Source organism: Ambystoma mexicanum, chromosome 6p, assembly GCF_040938575.1.
Source record: "Ambystoma mexicanum isolate Mex_15411 chromosome 6p, UKY_AmexF1_1, whole genome shotgun sequence".
Classification (NCBI taxonomy): domain Eukaryota; kingdom Metazoa; phylum Chordata; class Amphibia; order Caudata; family Ambystomatidae; genus Ambystoma; species Ambystoma mexicanum.
Genome location: NC_090935.1, coordinates 80,404,774 through 80,426,059, shown reverse-complemented (window position 1 = coordinate 80,426,059; position 21,286 = coordinate 80,404,774). Strand labels below are relative to the sequence as shown.

The 21,286-nt window shown below is 44.2% G+C and overlaps 1 protein-coding gene across 2 annotated transcripts in view; it reads right to left on the bottom strand.

The window, feature by feature from the left end:
* The window catches only part of LOC138510879 (vomeronasal type-2 receptor 26-like), a 176,128-nt gene extending 174,355 nt beyond the window's left edge, over window positions 1-1,773 (bottom strand). Inside the window, exon 1 of one of the 2 annotated variants that reach the window (XM_069626533.1) lies at window positions 1,693-1,773. The gene's annotated coding sequence lies outside the window, so the exon portion shown is untranslated. The remainder of the gene's footprint in view (window positions 1-1,692) is intronic. The other variant, XM_069626534.1, reaches the window with a different exon arrangement.
* Window positions 1,774-21,286: the final 19,513 nt, after the last annotated feature.

Sequence of the window (21,286 nt, the reverse complement as noted above, 5' to 3'; positions counted from 1 at the left end):
AAACCATGCAAGGCTCTGGGGGCTGGTGGGGTCTCAAACAATCTCTTTCGATCCTGTGTTGCGCAATGGGTTCCTTTTCTTACACATGTTTTAATGCCATTTTGGCCTCACATTTTATCCCTGCAAGCTGGAAGATTGGGGCCATTGTACCCATTTATAAAAAAGGTTCCACATCTCTACCATCATCCTTTCGCTCCATCACAGTGCTGGATGGGACATCAAAGATGTTCTCTGTGGTTCTTTGTTGAAAGGTCTCTGAGAATAATCTCCTGCCACACAGGTAAATATTAATAAATGCTATGTTGTGTGTTTCCCGACCCAATGACTTCATGACCCCCTGAGTCTACTGGATGGACAAAGGTTAAAAGTAACACTGAGTTTTCAATACTTAGGAATAACCTTTAATAGTCGCCTGACCCAGAAGGATGATTTAGCCTTGCGTAGGCATAAAATGAAACCGTCAAAAGGCAGTGGGCCTCATTACGAGTTTGGAGGTAGCCATGCCGTTTTTAGTGGCATGGCTACCATCAAACTCAGGTCTGGGTCCTGCAAAATGGGAATTACCGGGCCATTTGCGGGCCCAGTAATTCCCATTCGCGGACCCGGACCCGGTATGTCCCCATTCCCATTTGAGCCCCAATAGGGCTCAATGGGAAGGGGGAGGATGCTAACAACGGACCCGTTAATGATGGGTCCTTTGGTAGCATCCTGTTCTGCTTGCGGGTGCCGCTCTGCACGTCTGGTCTGATCATACACGCAGGGACGTAATTTCCCCAAAATGCCAGGGGTAGAGGAAGTGACATCACATGACCCTTGACCTCAGAAGACATCAGAGGAAGTAATGTCATTTCACCCCACCCCGAAGTGAAATCATGGGAAGTGATGGAAAATGACCTTTCACCCATTGATAAAACAGGAAGTGGCATCACTTAGCATTGTTCCTATGTACACTACGAAAAATATTGTTACAATATCACTGTAATGTGATATACATTTCATACATGAACGTATCGTCATATGTATCGTTAATATCAGTGTGTACAGCCCCATATTACCAAATTACTGTGAATGCAAACAGATGCCCAAGGCCAAATGGTAATGGTGTGCTATTATATAGCACTTATGCGTAAGCAACTTATGTAGAACAAATATACATACATTATCACTCAGCCTGTGTTGGTGCTCATTTATAAACCTCTGAAGGCTGAAAGGCTGAGTTGGCTTTGCGGTGATTCGACCCTGCAACCTGCATATCACACACACATTGCAGCAGCAAGCGCTCAACCCCCTGAGCTATCTTACCGGCTTTAGCTAGCTTAACGTCTATAGTAAAATGAGCGAGTCAGAAAGCAAATTACACTCTGTAGTGGATACCATTAAACTCGTAACTGGGATTTAACAGCAGGCCCGTTCAAGTTGCCCTAATGTCAAGCTTCAGATGATCTACATTTCAGGCTTCAGAAGTTGGAAAAATACATACCATTGGGAGGGTTCATAACTGTGTATTAGATAATTTAGTGTAGCACAAGAAAAGAAGTGGACTCACACGGCATATCGTACTCTGGGCACTCGTTACCGCCAACATGCAAACACACATCCTGAACAGCATGACATGGAGATAGGAAAGAATGATACATTACGACAAAGCATTAAATAATGATAAGGAAATCAAGGGTGTTACACGGTACTCACTCATGCTCTCAGTAATCCCACAGGACACCAGCTCTTACGTCTTATCATCTTTATGACCATCACCAAACTACTCCTCGTCCCTTGTCCCGACCACTTCCCTTTTCCTCCCCAGCTCTGCCCTTCCCTTCCCCTCCCTCTTAAAGGGGCTGTGTTCATTAGATCTATAACACCCCCCTTTGCTTATCATGGGAGTTTGTGGCCTACTGTACGATGAGGTGTGGGGGCCTGCATATAATCCATTGATCCCAGACCGGGGGTTCGTGGGCCTCCAAATCTTGTGCCCTCAGCGGGGGGTCCTCAGTCGGTTCCATCCTGGGTTCTTCCTCATCTTCTTCTTCCATCGTGTGTGTCTCTTTGTCAGACTCTTCTTGGAACAGCTTGCAGACAAATGAGGTGTTTTCAAGCCCTAGTGGAGCCAAGGGCTGTGAAGTGACTTTCTGCTGCCGTCTCCTGCCGTGACCGCGTTACCGCCTTTGCCTGCTGTGCAAGCCCTGGAGTTCAGAGCGGTCCCCTTAAGGTTGCGGCCACGCCCCCCATAGGAAGAAGGAGCATAAAACTCTCATACCGTCGCCCTTGTGGCGTTAAGCCCTAGTGGAGTCTAGGGCTAGTGAAGTAACTGTTTGCTACTGTTTTGCTGGCGGTTGTGGCAGGAGACGTTCTGCAATCCATTCAAAAACAGGATTAATACAGCAGTATTGAATGTCCTGAAGGAAAAACGTATGGGTAAGCTAATACTTCTACACATTTTGTTTTTGTGACCAGTAGACTGCGGAGGTTAACCTCTTTGATCCTGGTCCCTTATCTCTGTAATTCTGCTTAAAAATGGCTAAATCCAGAACCACAAAATCAAATCTCGCTACAATTTAAGGAGGGGCAATAACAATAAGGAAGACTCTATACCCATTGCAAAAGATAACAAGTCTACCCTTGAGGGTGGAAAACCCAATGAAGGTACTATCCCTGCACTTTTCCAAAAAAAATGTCCTTCTGAAAAATAATAAACTCACTATAGAATCCACTGTAGAAATTCGAGAAATCAATTCTAATGGGAGTCAAGCAATGGATGTTTCTAATTACGAGGATATTGACAATAACTCATTACTGAACCTTTGCCTGTCCATCCAAAAATGTATGTCCTCACTTCCAGGAGATTGTGGCCGGATAATCGAAGCACAGGTGCTGTGTGCTGCTGACACCTTGGCAGCATCATTTGTGGAGTCTCAAGACCCAGTAACAACAGAAGGTACTGTACTTCCTGTACTTCCTGTACTTCCTGTATCTGGTGAACCAGTAGCATCCCTCCCTGATATTTCTCCATCTACCTCGGAAAGGGACCGGCTTTCTGCCTCACCCAATTTGTACATTGATTTGGAAGTATCAGTTGCGGTAGATGAAATCAGGGCAAATGACTTATCCCATTCCCATGCAGCATCAATTGCTGAACTTCAGGCTTCTATGGGAACTATGCAATTTGCATTAAAAATCTTACTCAAATTATGTGGCAGAATTCATGTGGATACGGTCCTCCACCTGGGTTTGTTTACCTGATCCCAGAATCTTGCAAGACACTCTGCAACCGGAACATTTAGTCCCCAGCAAGAATCCTATAACTAAGGCTCTCGCTACAAATGAAAAAATGTAACCTGCTTCAAAAGATGATGTTGCGGTCCCTATATCTAGGAAGCAACGGAGACTGACTAGATGCTTGGCAATCCAAAAAGTCCCAGTGATCATAGCTTCCCCTCTTCCAGCAACAGCTCCTGTGCCAATTAAATCCAGGAAAGCATGGGAAAGAGAGCCTAGATCAAAGAAGTGCTTGAGTACTCAACCAGGTAACCTTACCATCTGGATACTGCCTGATAAATCTAATGAGATATTGTATATCTGCAGCAATGATCAAGATTCTGGAACGTCAATCTATTCAGATAAAGAAACTAACGCATATTCTACTCCCCGAAGGGAAAATAAACATCCTCAGAAATCCTCTTCAGCTATGAAACACAATGACAAACCTAATCCTACCCATCAGAAAATATGCCTCATTAAAAATTGGAACCAAAAATATGCAGATAAATGGTTGACTCGCAGGTGATGGCTAAACTTCACTTAATATCACAATTGTGGGTTATACGGTCTGAAGATTTTTCTTTTGTGCAACCATTGAAAATATCTAACCCCAACGTTACTGCGCTACATTGTGAGGCCCTGCACACTATTCAGTTGATCCGTGCTCACAAATCTAGCCTAATTCAAGTGGGTCTGGGGGTGGGTGTCAACAAAGAAGAGGAAGTTCCCCTTATCACAGGGACAGATAAGGAAGAATAGTCAGATCACAACTTCCAACCTCCCTACCTGCAAGAAGGTACAGTTGAGCGACATTTAGAACACTCTGAAATGGTTGACTGACTCACTCCCCATGGTCCTTCAGAAACAGTGAACTTGTTCTCTCTTGTCTTGGGATACTCAAGGCTTTAACCATCTTCTTACTTCCCAGGGTTCTCTCTCGCTCATTGACACTCAAACCTTTTTTCTACTTCAGGAAACTTGGCTTATGTCACCACTACTGATGGACGGATACTCTTTATTCCATTGTCTGGCCAAGAAAGGACCAGGGGCTGCCCTTTTGGTGGACCTTTGATAGGAGTGAAGAACTCTATCCCTAGTAGAAGGATAATTTCCAACTATGAGGATTACATCTGTGCAATTGAAGCTACTATTGGGATAGGAGTTTCATGGGGAAAAAGTAGTCTATAATCCCCCTGGTGCTAAACATCAATAATTAATACAAGAGGCACTGCATGATCTAATTGGCAAATGGAGAATGACCTCTGATTCCAACTTCATTATTCTTGCTGGTGACTAGAATTGCAATATTGCTGGGGCCGGAGGGACAGCTCATAACAAGTATCTACATCAATATAGCAGAATAGAGAATGTTACAGAGGATGCTGAGGGGGAATGCTGGCGATTATTCTTTAAGTGCTGGGACCTTGAAATAATGAACGGTGGAACTCAGAGCGATAGACCAGGAATGAGTATATGGCATAAGAGTTTACACCAGAGTACGATTGATTATATGTATACTAGCGGTGAAGTAGCGTCCTGGGTTCTTGATATGACAATTACCCTGAGCCCATGGAGCGATCACAATCCACTTACCCTGACCATGGATGTTATTTCTTCCATCCCAGAGGTTATCTCGAGTGGAGAGATAAAAGTAAACAATCCAGCTAATCGTATTATCTGGTCTGATAACAATATTCTTAAGGCTAGTAGGGTATCTGGCCTGAGGAATATAGGCTTTGAAGTTAAGTTAGGTGCCATGACGCCTGAAGAAATTGAAAAATCGATCCTCAGCTTTTCGGGTGAGCACGCTATGGGCAAACGCCCCCTGATGCTGAAGGAAACTGCCTCTAGTTTCTCTTTTGATAAAGAAATGTGTGATGCAAAATGTAAGCTTAGGGGTGATATACGAAATCTTAGAGCAACTAACCACTCCATGAATTCAATTGTTCCTAACATCAGAAAACTAAAAAATAAATACCACTCTTTCCTGAAATTGCACACAAAAAATCTTAAATTGAGCAATTGGCGTAAAACAATGAGCGTACTCTGTTCTAGAAATTCCCAGAACATTTGGGCAGTATTAGGGGGTGTAAAGGGCAAAGGGAGAATTCCAATGCTGAATCCGATAGGTGCCCAGGAATGGGTTTCCTTTCTTGAAAATCGAAATGGTAGTGTTATTGAACTACAAGAGTCATTTGATTGTATCTCTCTTATACCCTCTCCCTTTATAGTCTCCATCAATGAGCTAGTTAGTAAGATCAAGAATTTAAAAGCGTCTTGTGCGCCGTGCCCCAATGGCTTTCCAATGCAGTCATAAAAAGTAATTTGTTATTCTGGGCGAATCTAATGAAGGTATTGCTTGAAAAAGTAATAGCAGATGGTTGAATACCGACAACATGGCAAAGGGCCATTCTGATACCAGTTTTTAAAAAGGGTAACAGACTGGACCCTTCCAACTACCGTCTTCTCTCAATGCTAGATAGTACTGGGAAAATGTTTGCCTCCTTGTTGTTATAAACTCTGCAAGCATGGGTAGAAAAAAACTTTAATTTGAGATCACTTTCAGAGTGGTTTTAGACCTGGCTATTCAACGTCACATAATTTACTATTCATGGATTTGCTTAGGAGTAAGGCTCTGCAGCCCAATAATCCACCTCTTTATGCCCTTTACGTTGACTTTAGATCAGCTTTTGATACTGTTAACAGAGCTCTCCTCTGGCGTAAGCTTAAAGCTGGTCTTGCCCTCCTGCACTTATTTATTATCTAGAGCTACTTCACACCAACACCGCGGTCCAGCTTCGTTTGGACAATGCTGGTAATCTAACACGGTCAGTTTTACAGCTAAGGGGTGTTAAGCAGGCATGAGTTACGGCTCCACTGCTCTATAAACTCTTTGTTTCAGATGTACCCAAATACCTTTGGGACACTTGGAACTGCCCCCCGAAAGTTGGTTAGACCCAGTGCTTGATCCTGGCATACGCTGATGATGTTGTGATCTTTGATCACACTTTCAGCGGACAGCTGCAAGACGGTGGCAGTATGCAGAGGCAAACAAATTGACCATCAACCATAGTAAAACTGAAGTACTACTATGCATGTAGGCACTCTCGAAATTAATTATACCCATTCCTATAAATACATAGGAGTAGCGTTTTATAACAGGGGGGAACTATAAGCTCTGTATCCAGACAAGAAAAGTCAAAGCAGCCCAACTTACAGCTTTGATATGCAGGTTCACGCAGGACCAGAGTGGCTACTCAATATGGGGCGCACAACAACTTTATGTACAGTGTTTCATACCTATGGTCACTTATGGCCTAGAATCTCTGATGGATATGAATCTAGATTGGGTACAGCTTCTGGAGGGGAAATTCCTCAATGTATACCGGTGGCAATACTGCGACTTGAATTAGGAATCCTCTCCCTCAAATCTGTGGTATTACGTAAGAGAGCTGAGTTATATATCAAGATCAAGAACAACTCAACTAACCATCTACTGAGGTGTGTTAATGATGCTATGGGTTCCACTAAGCAGTCTAAATTGGAGAAAGACATGGCAATGCTGAGTGAGTCTAGTGGGTGGACCCCATTGTTGGGGAGAAGCTAGACCCCCACCAGGGCAGTGGGGGGCCAGCAGCCATACCCTCACCATCTATGGGAGACCCCAACACCTCCCATATGGCCCCCAGAAATGCAACAGAGTCCCAAGCAGGCAACAGCATGTTCCAAACTGCGTTTATTTCTGGGCAGCAAAAAAAAGAAAAAAAACCATGCAGAGCATCGTGCACATCGAGAGTTCAGGCGCCTTCTCCCCCGGGGCTGGCTTGCAAGCCAGCTTTATAATCACACTGCAGGCTGACCTCACAGAATTGGATCAGTTCCCAGAAACCTATCTCCTCCTGCTATTGGCTGCTAAGTGATAGGTAACCTATGTAGCCCTTATAGAGAGCCTGACAATTGGTTGTTAGCCTTTTTGCGTCGGTGGGTTGGTTTAGCTGTGCCAGCCCCCATTACCTAATTCTAACTTGTTACATTATGACCTTGTTCCCATAACTTTTTAGCTGAAGTAAGCAGTTTGCACTTGAGCTCTGAGCGCGGATTGGCTGGGCTGAGCCATTCTTGTTACAATTATGTTACAAATCTTATGCGAGTCCTTGAGAAAATGTCTTTCTGTCCAAGAAAGAAAAAAAAACACACTGGGTTGCCGTGGTTTATTCGCATTTGTGGAGAATTAAAAATGTTTGTCTGCAGAAAGCAATCTTATCTTGAATGTGCGACCTTGGCAGCTCGGGGGCTTTGCGAGGAACATTGCTGAAGGCTTCTGCAGCCAGTGTTCAGTGAGAGAAATGAACTTGGCTGTAATTTTCCTGAAACATGGCTTTACACTGTGCAATTAGACCATGTTAATTCATATAGGCATTTGCAAGCCTTTAAACAGGGATTTTTGTGTTTGTAGGTTCTGATATTGCAAAATTGATTCTAATGTAGCATGGAAGTTGCACTGTTGGTGAAGTGGGTGTGTTTCAGCATATTTGTCACCCATGGGTGCGCTGGGGCCTGGTTCAAAGGATAGGTGCGCTCCTTGTGTTTCCTGCTGTTCTTCTGTATATGCGCCTGGGGTGAGGGGCATGGGTTTGATCTTGATTTTCCCTCTTCAGTCCCCCCTCTGGTCGACTTTGTCAACCACACCACCAAGCAACATTCACCTCCTTCCGGTCTGCATATCTTTGTCAATTCCTTGAAGTGTCCATAATTATTTGCATTGTTGTTGATGAACAGTACATATAGGAGTGTTCTCCTTCTGTGTTCCACCACACTCACTTCCCTTCGTACTTCTTCTGATCACAGGGAGTGGCCACCTTTATTACTGCTGGAACCATGTCGCACACCGCTATCTTCTCCCTTAGTCCGGCTCTTCCTTTCATCATGTCTCTTATTTGCATTCCGATGTCTTCTTCTGTTGTTCTCTTACATCTTGCAATGTATCTCTATCTTGCACAATGATGCTGTGCTCGGTACTAGTCCTTCCGTTATCACCTTCAATCAACCAGGCAGTCATGATGTCATCCATTACCATGCAAGCACTGCCTAGTTCTTTGCTTTCTCTTTTCAGATGCATTTTTTGCTGATCATTCTTTAGTATGCTGGTACTTCACCCAATTATTCTTCTGTCTCGCTCGAGAAGTAATTCCCCCCTCTTTTTACTCCTCTGTCTGTTTCTCTTCTTCCGTTGTTTTCCATCTTGGTGAATGTGTCATTCTTCACATCTTCCTTGGTCATCACCAACAAGGGCATGCTGATGTGCACCAATGAACACTCTCCTCCCCAATTCAGTGGTAGTTTCTCTTGATCTTTGGATGCATGTGCTCAATAGTAGTCCATAAGCAGTGATGTTCCTGCTCTCATCTCGCAATTTCTCTCTACCTTCTTGCATCCAGCATGATTGTCCACTTCTTGTCATTGTTGTGCTGGTAACATAACGCTGGTACCTTAACACTATACGTCCTTCTTCATTCTCCACCCAAGTGACTATCTTCGCTCTTTTGTCTCACTCCGTTAGGCACTTATCATATTTTTGTCTCCTTTATTTTTTTGATTTTTTTTCTTCTCTCTTTTTGTTTTTCTTTCTTCTTTTATTATTTATTTATTTATTTTTTCTTTTGTTTTTTTTTTTCTCTTGCAGCTTGCTCACTGGTGCATTTGCTCCTTGCTTCTTCTCTCTCTGGTCACTTTCCACATACAGTTGTTCTCCAATTAGCTGCTTTATGTAATCATCTTCCATAGGGGATTACCCCCCCTCTTTTTTCAATCTCAATGTTGCTGTCTTCCCTTGCAATCTTCTTCGCACCTTGGCATACATGGGCGTCGTGCTCTGCTGTAGTGATTTCTGTTGTAATCAATTCTCTTCCGGCATATGTTAAAGAACAGTCAGGACAGCTCTCTCCAGTGGTGTCCCTACCAATTTTGTACATGTGTGCATGTTGTTGGTCACTTCTGCTATTTGTGTTATGTGTATGTTTTACTCCCTTTGTGTCTGCCCTTAACTCTCCTTACTTTAGCAGCAGCTTTTCCTCACCCACTGACGCCGTAACTCTTCCTGCTTAGGTTAGGGAATGTTAGCAGGGCATACAGTGGTAATGCTCACTATTACATATCATTTTCAAATTACCACCCCCATTATTTCGTTCATCATTAATAGTCCCATTGTGAAGGTAAAAGTCCTTATTTGCTTGCCCATAACCACTTATGCTGCTGGGTCCTTGCAGCTGATGAGATGATAAAGTTGCCCGCCTGAAAATCACAAGAAAGGCGTTAATACGTTAGTACTTGTTAGTAACCTCAAGCTCCGCGAACTAAACAATCACTAAGGGCAAAAATCAAACCTCCCCCTGGACATTTCGTGTTTTCAAAACTTCTCAATATGTGTAGGGAAAATCTTGGGCTGTTTATTCAATGGAAGCAAGGAAATATAGTTCAGGGAAACATGCTCTAAGGGGTCTGAGGTTCTTGATAGGGTGGGCAATTGAGTGGGGAATGCTTCACGATGTTTTAATCAGTAGGCCTCACAGTTTCTAATTGAAGATAACATTAAGGAAATTTCCTACACATTTCTAACAGCATACATACGCAACAACCTGCATGTGCGGGGAAAAGAGAAGGAACAAAACAGTGCTACAGCTGTAGGTGCACAAAATGTAATATGAAACTCAATTAAACTTTGGACATGGGTGTGTCGGTCCCTATTCTAGTTGCTAGTGTGCGTTGGACCATAGGATGGCCATGTTTCCCTAACTCGGGAGTGTTCGTGCTATTTTGCAGTTCATGAAAATCTCTTGCGTTGGCCCTGTTGATCGTTGCTCCCTCGTTGCCAGGGTGGCCACCGCTTTGTAGGGCTTTCCGCCTCACACATCTAACAAAGTCTGTCAGGAGGGGAAAATGTCCCACTGTAGTCCATAGCCATTGGGTGTTGGTTGTCCGTTGTCTTCAGGCCTGCCCTGGGTCCTTTATATCTGGCGAGAAATGAAATGGAAGCGCTTGAGACCTGAGAATTTACATATTCTTCAATTAGTTGACCTAACCTCTCTGCACTACTCTCACACTATTCAGTGTCCTAGTGGGAGGAGCCAATGGTACACCTATGCACCACCCTGTCACCACCTGGTGGCGTTCAGTGGCGGTCTGACTGTAAATTGTTACACAATTCGAAATGTACCCAGAAAATGGGTAGGCACTTAATTTATGTGAAGATACTCATTACACACTTGGATCATATATACGCAATTTAGGTGCTAGTGTACAAATGGGCCTTTGGATCTTTATATTTACTGTGCTTTTATTGTAAGCTATTTATAGTGCGTGCCTTTGTCCCGTGGGGCATCAGGCACTGACAAGCTAAACAGGGAAACATCAGGGTGGTAAATTTGTCATATAGGGTGGCTGTGTTCCTACATTAAGTGGACCATGTTACTTAGTTAAGATAATCGCAGGGTTTTTAAATCTTTTTTTTTTTCTATGGCTCCTCTCTCAACTTCTCAGGGCGTGTCTCACAGTGAACTGCAGGCACTTTAAGCTGGTACTAATGAAATTCACTACCAATTTTTCGCTACCTGTCCCTCCCCCCTCTTCGTATTTTATTTATTTATTTATTTATTTATTTATTTATTTACTTCCTCTTTTCTTTCAAACCCAACCGTCACAATTTACTCCCATTCTCTCTATCCCACCCCATGTCCACTTTTTAAACCCTACCTACTCTGTTAATTACTCATTTAGTCTAGTATTTTATTACTCCACTACTGTAATTACTGTTACAATTAAACAATATATTTATCCCCCCATTATCTGCTCTCAAATTTTAATACAACCATCATTCTCCAGGTCGTGCAGCAATGACCTCTTTCCCTATGTGTGTTGGCTAATGCATTTGTGCCAGTGCTATTTTCAAAAGCGCTAGTGGCATTACCACTTGCACTGTTATTTTGTCGCCAAATTCATTCTGTTGGGAACATGGATCATCCACCCTTTACCCCTATTTCTCTCCTCCTGTGGTGAACTGTCAATGAAATGTAGGCCTCCCGCCTCAAATGCACCTTCTTCCACCTTGTGTGTCTCATTTAATCATGAGCCCAGACTCCTCGCTGAAAGATGTGTGCTCAAAATGTAGCTAAATGTACTCTCTTGTGATGCGCTATTATTATGCACCCCCCTCTGTACCGTGCACCCCCATTATGCTTAAACAATCTTCCTTACTTTCAACATGTGTATGCCTGGTGTTTAACAAGTTATGGATTTCTCTGTTAATAAGGTGGTCATATCCACATTGCTCATGATGTCACAAATGTCTCTTCCCTAATGCATGGCCTGGTCGCCCCACTGTCACCCAGAAAAGAAAATGTTTTGATACCTATCACTACCCCTATGCAATTTTTCTCTGCATTATTGAGTGTGCGTGAGTGTGTGTGTCGGCGTGCGTTTCGCCCGCTCCGTCGGGGAGGGGGAGCATGAGTGTGTGTGGCAGAGTAAGTCAAATCAAGTTTGTCTTGGGCTGTCCTATTAGCGGTATAATGTCAATCTATGTCCTTTGAAAGGTTTGTTCCCCATCAGGAAGACCCCTCCCAGTCATGTAACCAGTACCATTGCTATTGTGTCAGTGTTCTGTATGGGTGCTGGCTGCTGTGCAGTGCCCCTGTGTTGTGATTCTTGTCAGTCCTGGGGTAGTGGTGCTGTCATTTGTTGTGTCTGTACATGTAGTGGTGACAGTACCTGCGTTGGTGCTTGTGGTGTCTGCTGAAATGATCCCGTCCTGCCCCATGTATCCTCCCCACATGGGCAGTGCATATTGTGGTGGTTGTTGACACTGCTGTTGTGATTCTTGTGCGTGTGTGTTGAGGCTGTTTTTAACTGCCCCTCCCATTGCATACTTTAATAATTTATTTTGTGCCTACTTGTCCTCATCTGCCTTTCTCTGCCCCTGCCGTTTTCTTGCCACAATCTACAATGCACACAGTCAATGTCTAGCGCGCTATCCTTCCTTCCTCCCTTCCATAACCCCATGCATGCTGCACCACCCCTTACTAATCCTATATCATGTTTGGCTGTGCTGTCTCGTTCAGTCCTTCTGTCCTCCTCCAATCCCTTTCTTCCCTTTCCAGTTCCCCCTCTCTGTTGCTATTGTTACTCCTTGCACCTCCCCCGCTATCTTCCCTTTAAATTTAATTCCTATGTACCTGTGCCTTCAAATCTGCTTCCATGCACTGCAGCCCTCCCTTGCTCACTCCTGTGCTGCTAGTGGGTTGTGCTGCACCTTCCTGTTTGTTCGCTTTAGTGTATTGTTATTGTGTGTGTGTCTGGTGTTTAAATGTCCTTCTGCTGTTTTCAGTTCTCTCATGGAATACATTCCTTGCTTACCATCTGTGTCATCAAATATTGCACTCACAGAGGTTCAGAAGGGTGAGTCCCCTCTTCCCTCTGCTCGTGCTGGTTCAGCATCAGCTGACCCCTCACATATTCCCTTTCCTTCGTGCACACAGTTCAACTGTAGCCATGTGCTTTTAAAGCTATTCACGTGTAAGTGCTGTGTATGTGTGTCCTTAGCGATTGCTGCACGCTTCTGGAGAAGCCGCCTATGAGCAGCCATGGTCTTTTTTAATTTACCTTCAGTACTTTTGAATCTTTGCACACTATGTTTTACTGACTTATTTCGGCATGGAAGCTGTGTGCTACACAACAGGTGAAGGGGAGTCATTTCTGTATTGTGTGATACATTTTACCTCTATTCAATTTGAAAATTTCGATAGTCCGCTGTTCAGGGAGCAAAAGTTAGAAGATAATTGAACATTTTTCAACTTCTGTGAGCCTTCTTGGCTCCGCACCTTAGCCAGTGCACTCCACGTGCAGCCCATCTTCACCAAACCATTGCCTTCTCCGGCACACCCCCACAATCTTGCGCATGTGTCTTCCACACACCGCCTCTGGGTCACCTATTCTCCAAATCCAAAACCACACCACTATCTCCTCACCATCAAAACTCTGTGTCCTATGCATCAATCTGAAGGGGACGTCACCAAACTAAAAACACAGTGCAAATGAACAGACAGTGCATATACAGAACAATAACCCATTTCTCCCAACCCCACAAAAATCCCAAAATAAAACCCCACAATCCCCACAGCTGTCTTCCTGTCTCAACTGGAACAAGGTAAACTACAATAAAAACTCTTATAATTGGACTGCATACGCTGCGTCGCCTCACGTGTGATATGCTCCTCACCAGGACACCTTAACCAGCCAACTATCTTCCGCACTCAGGAACAATCTAGCTACCTCCTGCGGGGAAACATCATCCACTCACTGAACTAAAACCCTCAATTAGCAGGGAACCCCATCTACTCATTGATCTACAACGTCAATTCATAGGAAATCCACACCCCTGTACATGAAATCGCCATCCGGACCAACCAGCGCGGCACTCCTTTCTATATGTGGGGAGTCACTACCCCACCCAATATCCTCATAAACACAAGAAGGGACCACTGCCACCGCTCCAGTCCCAACTACAATTCACGTGCCGATCACCACCAATGCGCCAAATTTTGCGACAATGTACAATCTCCCACCACCCAATTTACAATGCCTCCCCCTGTTTCTACCCAAACAAAATAACTTAACATTTCTGCAACATACTGATCAACAATGCATCATAATACTTTAAACATTTCCCCCCCTCAAAGCCCATGTTGCTGGTTGACTTACATTTCCTATGCTGCACTGGCACTTGCTCTGCTGCTGGACACCCCCTCAAGGCGCTTCACCGGACCCCTTCTCCTGCAGGGCTCTCACCTGCTCTCAAGCGGGGCATTTCCAAGTGGCCCCCGATGCCTTTAGCCGGTTATGCATTTTCCGGTAGTCTTCAGGTGCAGGCGAGGGTCCCACAGCTTCCCTGAGTCGGCGGCAGGGAGTGCAGTTCAATGCAGGGCTTGTGCAGGCAGTGCTCATTCACCCATGTTACAATGAGCAATGAGCCTCACAGAGGGCACCAACTTGTTGGGGAGAAGCTAGACCCCCACCAGGCAGTGGGGGGCCAGCAGCCATACCCTCACCATCTATGGGAGACCCCAACACCTCCCATATGGACCCCAGAAATGCAACAGAGTCACAAGCATGCAGCAGCATGTTCCAAACTGCGTTTATTTCTGGGCAGCAAAAAAAAGAAAAAAAAACACGCAGAGCATCGTGCACATCGAGAGTTCAGGCGCCGTCTCCCCCGGGGCTGGCTTGCAAGCCAGCTTTATAATCACACTGCAGGCTGACCTCACAGAATTGGATCAGTTCCCAGAAACCTATCTCCTCCTGCTATTGGCTGCTAAGTGATAGGTAACCTATGTAGCCCTTATAGAGAGCCTGACAATTGGTTGTTAGCCTTTTTGCGTCAGTGGGTTGGTTTAGCTGTGCCAGCCCCCATTACCTAATTCTAACTTGTTACATTATGACCTTGTTCCCATAACTTTTTAGCTGAAGTAAGCAGTTTGCACTTGAGCTCTGAGCGCTGATTGGCTGGGCTGAGCCATTCTTGTTACAATTATGTTTCAAATCTTATGCGAGTCCTTGAGAAAATGTCTTTCTTTCCAAGAAAGAAAAAAAAACACACTGGGTTGCCGTGGTTTATTCGCATTTGTGGAGAATTAAAAATGTTTGTCTGCAGAAAGCAATCTTATCTTGAATGTGCGACCTTGGCAGCTCGGGGGCTTTGCGAGGAACATTGCTGAAGGCTTCTGCAGCCAGTGTTCAGTGAGAGAAATGAACTTGGCTGTAATTTTCCTGAAACATGGCTTTACACTGTGCAATTAGACCATGTTAATTCATATAGGCATTTGCAAGCCTTTAAACAGGGATTTTTGTGTTTGTAGGTTCTGATATTGCAACATTGATTCTAATGTAGCATGGAAGTTGCACTGTTGGTGAAGTGGGTGTGTTTCAGCATATTTGTCACCCATGGGTGCGCTGGGGCCTGGTTCAAAGGATAAGTGCGTGCCTTGTTCTTCCTGCTGTTCTTCTGTATATGCGCCTGGGGTGAGGGGCATGGGTTTGATCTTGATTTTCCCTCTTCAGTCCCCCCTCTGGTCGACTTTGTCAACCACAACACCAAGCAACATTCACCTCCTTCCGGTCTGCATATGTTTGTCAATTCCTTGAAGTGTCCATAATTTTTTGCATTGTTGTTGATGAACAGTACATATAGGAGTGTTCTCCTTCTGTGTTCCACCACACTCACTTCCCTTCGTACTTCCTCTGATCACAGGGAGTGGCCACCTTTATTACTGCTGGAACCATGTCGCACACCGCTATCTTCTCCCTTTGTCCGGCTCTTCCTTTCACCATGTCTCTTATTTGCATTCCGATGTCTTCTTCTGTTGTTCTCTTACATCTTGCAATGTATCTCTATCTTGCACAATGATGCTGTGCTCGGTACTAGTCCTTCCGTTATCACCTTCAATCAACCAGGCAGTCATGATGTCATCCATTACCATGCAAGCACTACCTAGTTCTTTGCTTTCTCTTTTCAGATGCATTTTTTGCTGATCATTCTTTAGTATGCTGGTACTTCACCCAATTATTCTTCTGTCTCGCTCGAGAAGTAATTCCCCCCTCTTTTTACTCCTCTGTCTGTTTCTCTTCTTCCGTTGTTTTCCATCTTGGTGAATGTGTCATTCTTCACATCTTCCTTGGTCATCACCAACAAGGGCATGCTGATGTGCACAAATGAACACTCTCCTCCCCAATTCAGTGGTAGTTTCTCTTGATCTTTGAATGCATGTGCTCAATAGTAGTCCATAAGCAGTGATGTTCCTGCTCTCATCTCGCAACTTCTCTCAACCTTCTTGCATCCAGCATGATTGTCCACTTCTTGTCATTGTTGTGCTGGTAACATAACGCTGGTACCTTAAGACTATATGTCCTTCTTCATTCTCCACCCAAGTGACTATCTTCGCTCTTTTGTCTCACTCCGTTAGGCACTTATCATATTTTTGTCTCCTTTATATTTTTGATTTTTTTTCTTCTCTCTTTTTGTTTTCCTTTCTTCTTTTATTATTTATTTATTTATTTTTTCTTTTGTTGATTTTTTTTTCTCTTGCAGCTTGCTCACTGGTGCATTTGCTCGTTGTTTCTTCTCCATCTGGTCACTTTCCACATACAGTTGTTCTCCAATTAGCTGCTTTATGTAATCATCTTCCATAGGGGATTACCCCCCCCTTTTTTTTTTCTTTTTTTTTATCAATCTCAATGTTGCTGTCTTCCCTTGCAATCTTCTTCGCACCTTGGCATACATGGGCGTCGTGCTCTGTTGTAGTGATTTCTGTTGTAATCAATTCTCTTCCGGCATATGTTAAAGAACAGTCAGGACAGCTCTCTCCAGTGGTGTCCCTACCAATTTTGTACATGTGTGCATGTTGTTGGTCACTTCTGCTATTTGTGTTATGTGTATGTTTTACTCCCTTTGTGTCTGCCCTTAACTCTCCTTACTTTAGCAGCAGCTTTTCCTCACCCACTGACGCCGTAACTCTTCCTGCTTAGGTTAGGGAATGTTAGCAGGGCATACAGTGGTAATGCTCACTATTACATATCATTTTCAAATTACTACCCCCATTATTTCGTTCATCATTAATAGTCCCATCGTGAAGGTAAAAGTCCTTATTTGCTTGCCCATAACCACTTACGCTGCTGGGTCCTTGTAGCTGATGAGATGATAAAGTTGCCCGCCTGAAAATCACAAGAAAGGCGTTAATACGTTAGTATTTGTTAGTAACCTCAAGCTCCGCGAACTAAACAATCACTAAGGGCAAAAATCAAACCTCCCCCTGGACATTTCGTGTTTTCAAAACTTCTCAATATGTGTAGGGAAAATCTTGGGCTGTTTATTCAATGGAAGCAAGGAAATATAGTTCAGGGAAACATGCTCTAAGGGGTCTGAAGTTCTTGATAGGGTGGGCAATTGAGTGGGGAATGCTTCACGATGTTTTAATCAGTAGGCCTCACAGTTTCTAATGGAAGATAACATTAAGGAAATTTCCTACACATTTCTAACAGCATACATACGCAACAACCTGCATGTGCGGGGAAAAGAGAAGGAACAAAACAGTGTTACAGCTGTAGGTGCAGAAAATGTAATATGAAACTCAATTAAACTTTGGACATGGGTGTGTCGGTCCCTATTCTAGTTGCTAGTGTGCGTTGGACCATAGGATGGCCATGTTTCCCTAACTCGGGAGTGTTCGTGCTATTTTGCAGTTCATGAAAATCTCTTGCGTTGGCCCTGTTGATCGTTGCTCCCTCGTTGCCAGGGTGGCCACCGCTTTGTAGGGCTTGACGCCTCACACATCTAACAAAGTCTGTCAGGAGGGGAAAATGTCCCACTGTAGTCCATAGCCATTGGGTGTTGGTTGTCCGTTGTCTTCAGGCCTGCCCTGGGTCCTTTATATCTGGCGAGAAATTAAATGGAAGCGCTTGAGACCTGAGAATTTACATATTCTTCAATTTCTTGACCTAACCTCTCTGCACTACTCTCACACTATTCAGTGTCCTAGTGAGAGGAGCCAATGGTACACCTATGCACCACCCTGTCACCACCTGGTGGCGTTCAATGGCGGTCTGACTGTAAATTGTTACACAATTCGAAATGTACCCAGAAAATGGGTAGGCACTTAATTTATGTGAAGATACTCATTACACACTTGGATCATATATACGCAATTTAGGTGCTAGTGTACAAATGGGCCTTTGGATCTTTATATTTACTGTGCTTTTATCGTAAGCTATTTATAGTGTGTGCCTTTGTCCCGTGGGGCATCAGGCACTGACAAGCTAAACAGGGAAACATCAGGGTGGTAAATTTGTCATATAGGGTGGCTGTGTTTCTAAATTAAGTGGACCATGTTACTTAGTTAGAATAATCGCAGGGATTTTAAATCTTTTTTTTTTTTTTCTATGGCTCCTCTCTCAACTTCTCAGGGCGTGTCTCACAGTGAACTGCAGGCACTTTAAGCTGGTACTAATGAAATTCACTACCAATTATTCGCTATCTGTCCCTCCCCCCTCTTCGTATTTTATTTATTTATTTATTTATTTACTTCCTCTTTTCTTTCAAACCCAACCGTCACAATTTACTCCCATTCTCTCTATCCCACCCCACGTCCACTTTTTAAACCCTACCTACTCTGTTAATTACTCATTTAGTCTAGTATTTTATTACTCCACTACTGTAATTACTGTTACATTTAAACAATATATTTATCCCCCCATTATCTGCTCTCAAATTTTAATACAACCATCATTCTCCAGGTCGTGCAGCAATGACCTCTTTCCCTATGTGTGTTGGCTAATGCATTTGTGCCAGTGCTATTTTCAAAAGCGCTAGTGGCATTACCACTTGCACTGTTATTTTGTCGCCAAATTCATTCTGTTGGGAACATGGATCATCCACCCTTTACCCCTATTTCTCTCCTCCTGTGGTGAACTGTCAATGAAATGTAGGCCTCCCCCCTCAAGTGCACCTTCTTCCACCTTGTGTGTCTCATTTAATCATGAGCCCAGTCTCCTCGCTGAAAGATGTGTGCTCAAAATGTAGCTAAATGTACTCTCTTGTGATGCGCTATTATTATGCACCCCCCTCTGTACCGTGCACCCCCATTATGCTTAAACAATCTTCCTTACTTTCAACATGTGTATGCCTGGTGTTTAACAAGTTATGGATTTCTCTGTTAATAAGGTGGTCATATCCACATTGCTCATGATGTCACAAATGTCTCTTCCCTAATGCATGGCCTGGTCGCCCCACTGTCACCCAGAAAAGAAAATGTTTTGATACCTATCACTACCCCTATGCAATTTTCCTCTGCATTATTGAGTGTGCGTGAGTGTGTGTGTCGGCGTGCGTTTCGCCCGCTCTGTCGGGGAGGTGGAGCATGAGTGTGTGTGGCAGAGTAAGTCAAATCAAGTTTGTCTTGGGCTGTCCTATTAGCGGTATAATGTCAATCTATGTCCTTTGAAAGGTTTGTTCCCCATCAGGAAGACCCCTCCCAGTCATGTAACCGGTACCATTGCTATTGTGTCAGTGTTCTGTATGGGTGCTGGCTGCTGTGCAGTGCCCCTGTGTTGTGATTCTTGTCAGACCTGGGGTAGTGGTGCTGTCATTTGTTGTGTCTGTACATGTAGTGGTGACAGTACCTGCGTTGGTGCTTGTGGTGTCTGCTGAAATGATCCCGTCCTGCCCCATGTATCCTCCCCACATGGGCAGTGCATATTGTGGTGGTTGTTGACACTGCTGTTGTGATTCTTGTGCGTGTGTGTTGAGGCTGTTTTTAACTGCCCCTCCCATTGCATACTTTAATAATTTATTTTGTGCCTACTTGTCCTCATCTGCCTTTCTCTGCCCCTGCCGTTTTCTTGCCACAATCTACAATGCACACAGTCAATGTCTAGCGCGCTATCCTTCCTTCCTCCCTTCCATAACCCCATGCATGCTGCACCACCCCTTACTAATCCTATATCATGTTTGGCTGTGCTGTCTCGTTCAGTCCTTCTGTCCTCCTCCAATCCCTTTCTTCCCTTTCCAGTTCCCCCTCTCTGTTGCTATTGTTACTCCTTGCACCTCCCCCGCTATCTTCCCTTTAAATTTAATTCCTATGTACCTGTGCCTTCAAATCTGCTTCCATGCACTGCAGCCCTCCCTTGCTCACTCCTGTGCTGCTAGTGGGTTGTGCTGCACCTTCCTGTTTGTTCGCTTTAGTGTATTGTTATTGTGTGTGTGTCTGGTGTTTAAATGTCCTTCTGCTGTTTTCAGTTCTCTCATGGAATACATTCCTTGCTTACCATCTGTGTCATCAAATATTGCACTCACAGAGGTTCAGAAGGGTGAGTCCCCTCTTCCCTCTGCTCGTGCTGGTTCAGCATCAGCTGACCCCTCACAGATTCCCTTTCCTTCGTGCACACAGTTCAACTGTAGCCATGTGCTTTTAAAGCTATTCCCGTGTAAGTGCTGTGTATGTGTGTCCTTAGCGATTGCTGCACGCTTCTGGAGAAGCCGCCTATGAGCAGCCATGGTCTTTTTTAATTTACCTTCAGTACTTTTGAATCTTTGCACACTATGTTTTACTGACTTATTTCGGCATGGAAGCTGTGTGCTACACAACAGGTGAAGGGGAGTCATTTCTGTATTGTGTGATACATTTTACCTCTATTCAATTTGAAAATTTCGATAGTCCGCTGTTCAGGGAGCAAAAGTTAGAAGATAATTGAACATTTTTCAACTTCTGTGAGCCTTCTTGGCTCCGCACCTTAGCCAGTGCACTCCACGTGCAGCCCATCTTCACCAAACCATTGCCTTCTCCGGCACACCCCCACAATCTTGCGCATGTGTCTTCCACACACCGCCTCTGGGTCACCTATTCTCCAAATCCAAAACCACACCACTATCTCCTCACCATCAAAACTCTGTGTCCTATGCATCAATCTGAAGGTGACGTCACCAAACTAAAAACACAGTGCAAATGAACAGACAGTGCATACACAGAACAATAACCCATTTCTCCCAACCCCACAAAAATCCCAAAATAAAACCCCACAATCCCCACAGCTGTCTTCCTGTCTCAACTGGAACAAGGTAAACTACAATAAAAACTCTTATAATTGGACTGCACACGCTGCGTCGCCTCACGTGTGATATGCTCCTCACCAGGACACCTTAACCAGCCAACTATCTTCCGCACTCAGGAACAATCTAGCTACCTCCTGCGGGGAAACATCATCCACTCACTGAACTAAAACCCTCAATTAGCAGGGAACCCCATCTACTCATTGATCTACAACGTCAATTCATAGGAAATCCACACCCCTGTACATGAAATCGCCATCCGGACCAACCAGCGCGGCACTCCTTTCTATATGTGGGGAGTCACTACCCCACCCAATATCCTCATAAACACAAGAAGGGACCACTGCCACCGCTCCAGTCCCAACTACAATTCACGTGCCG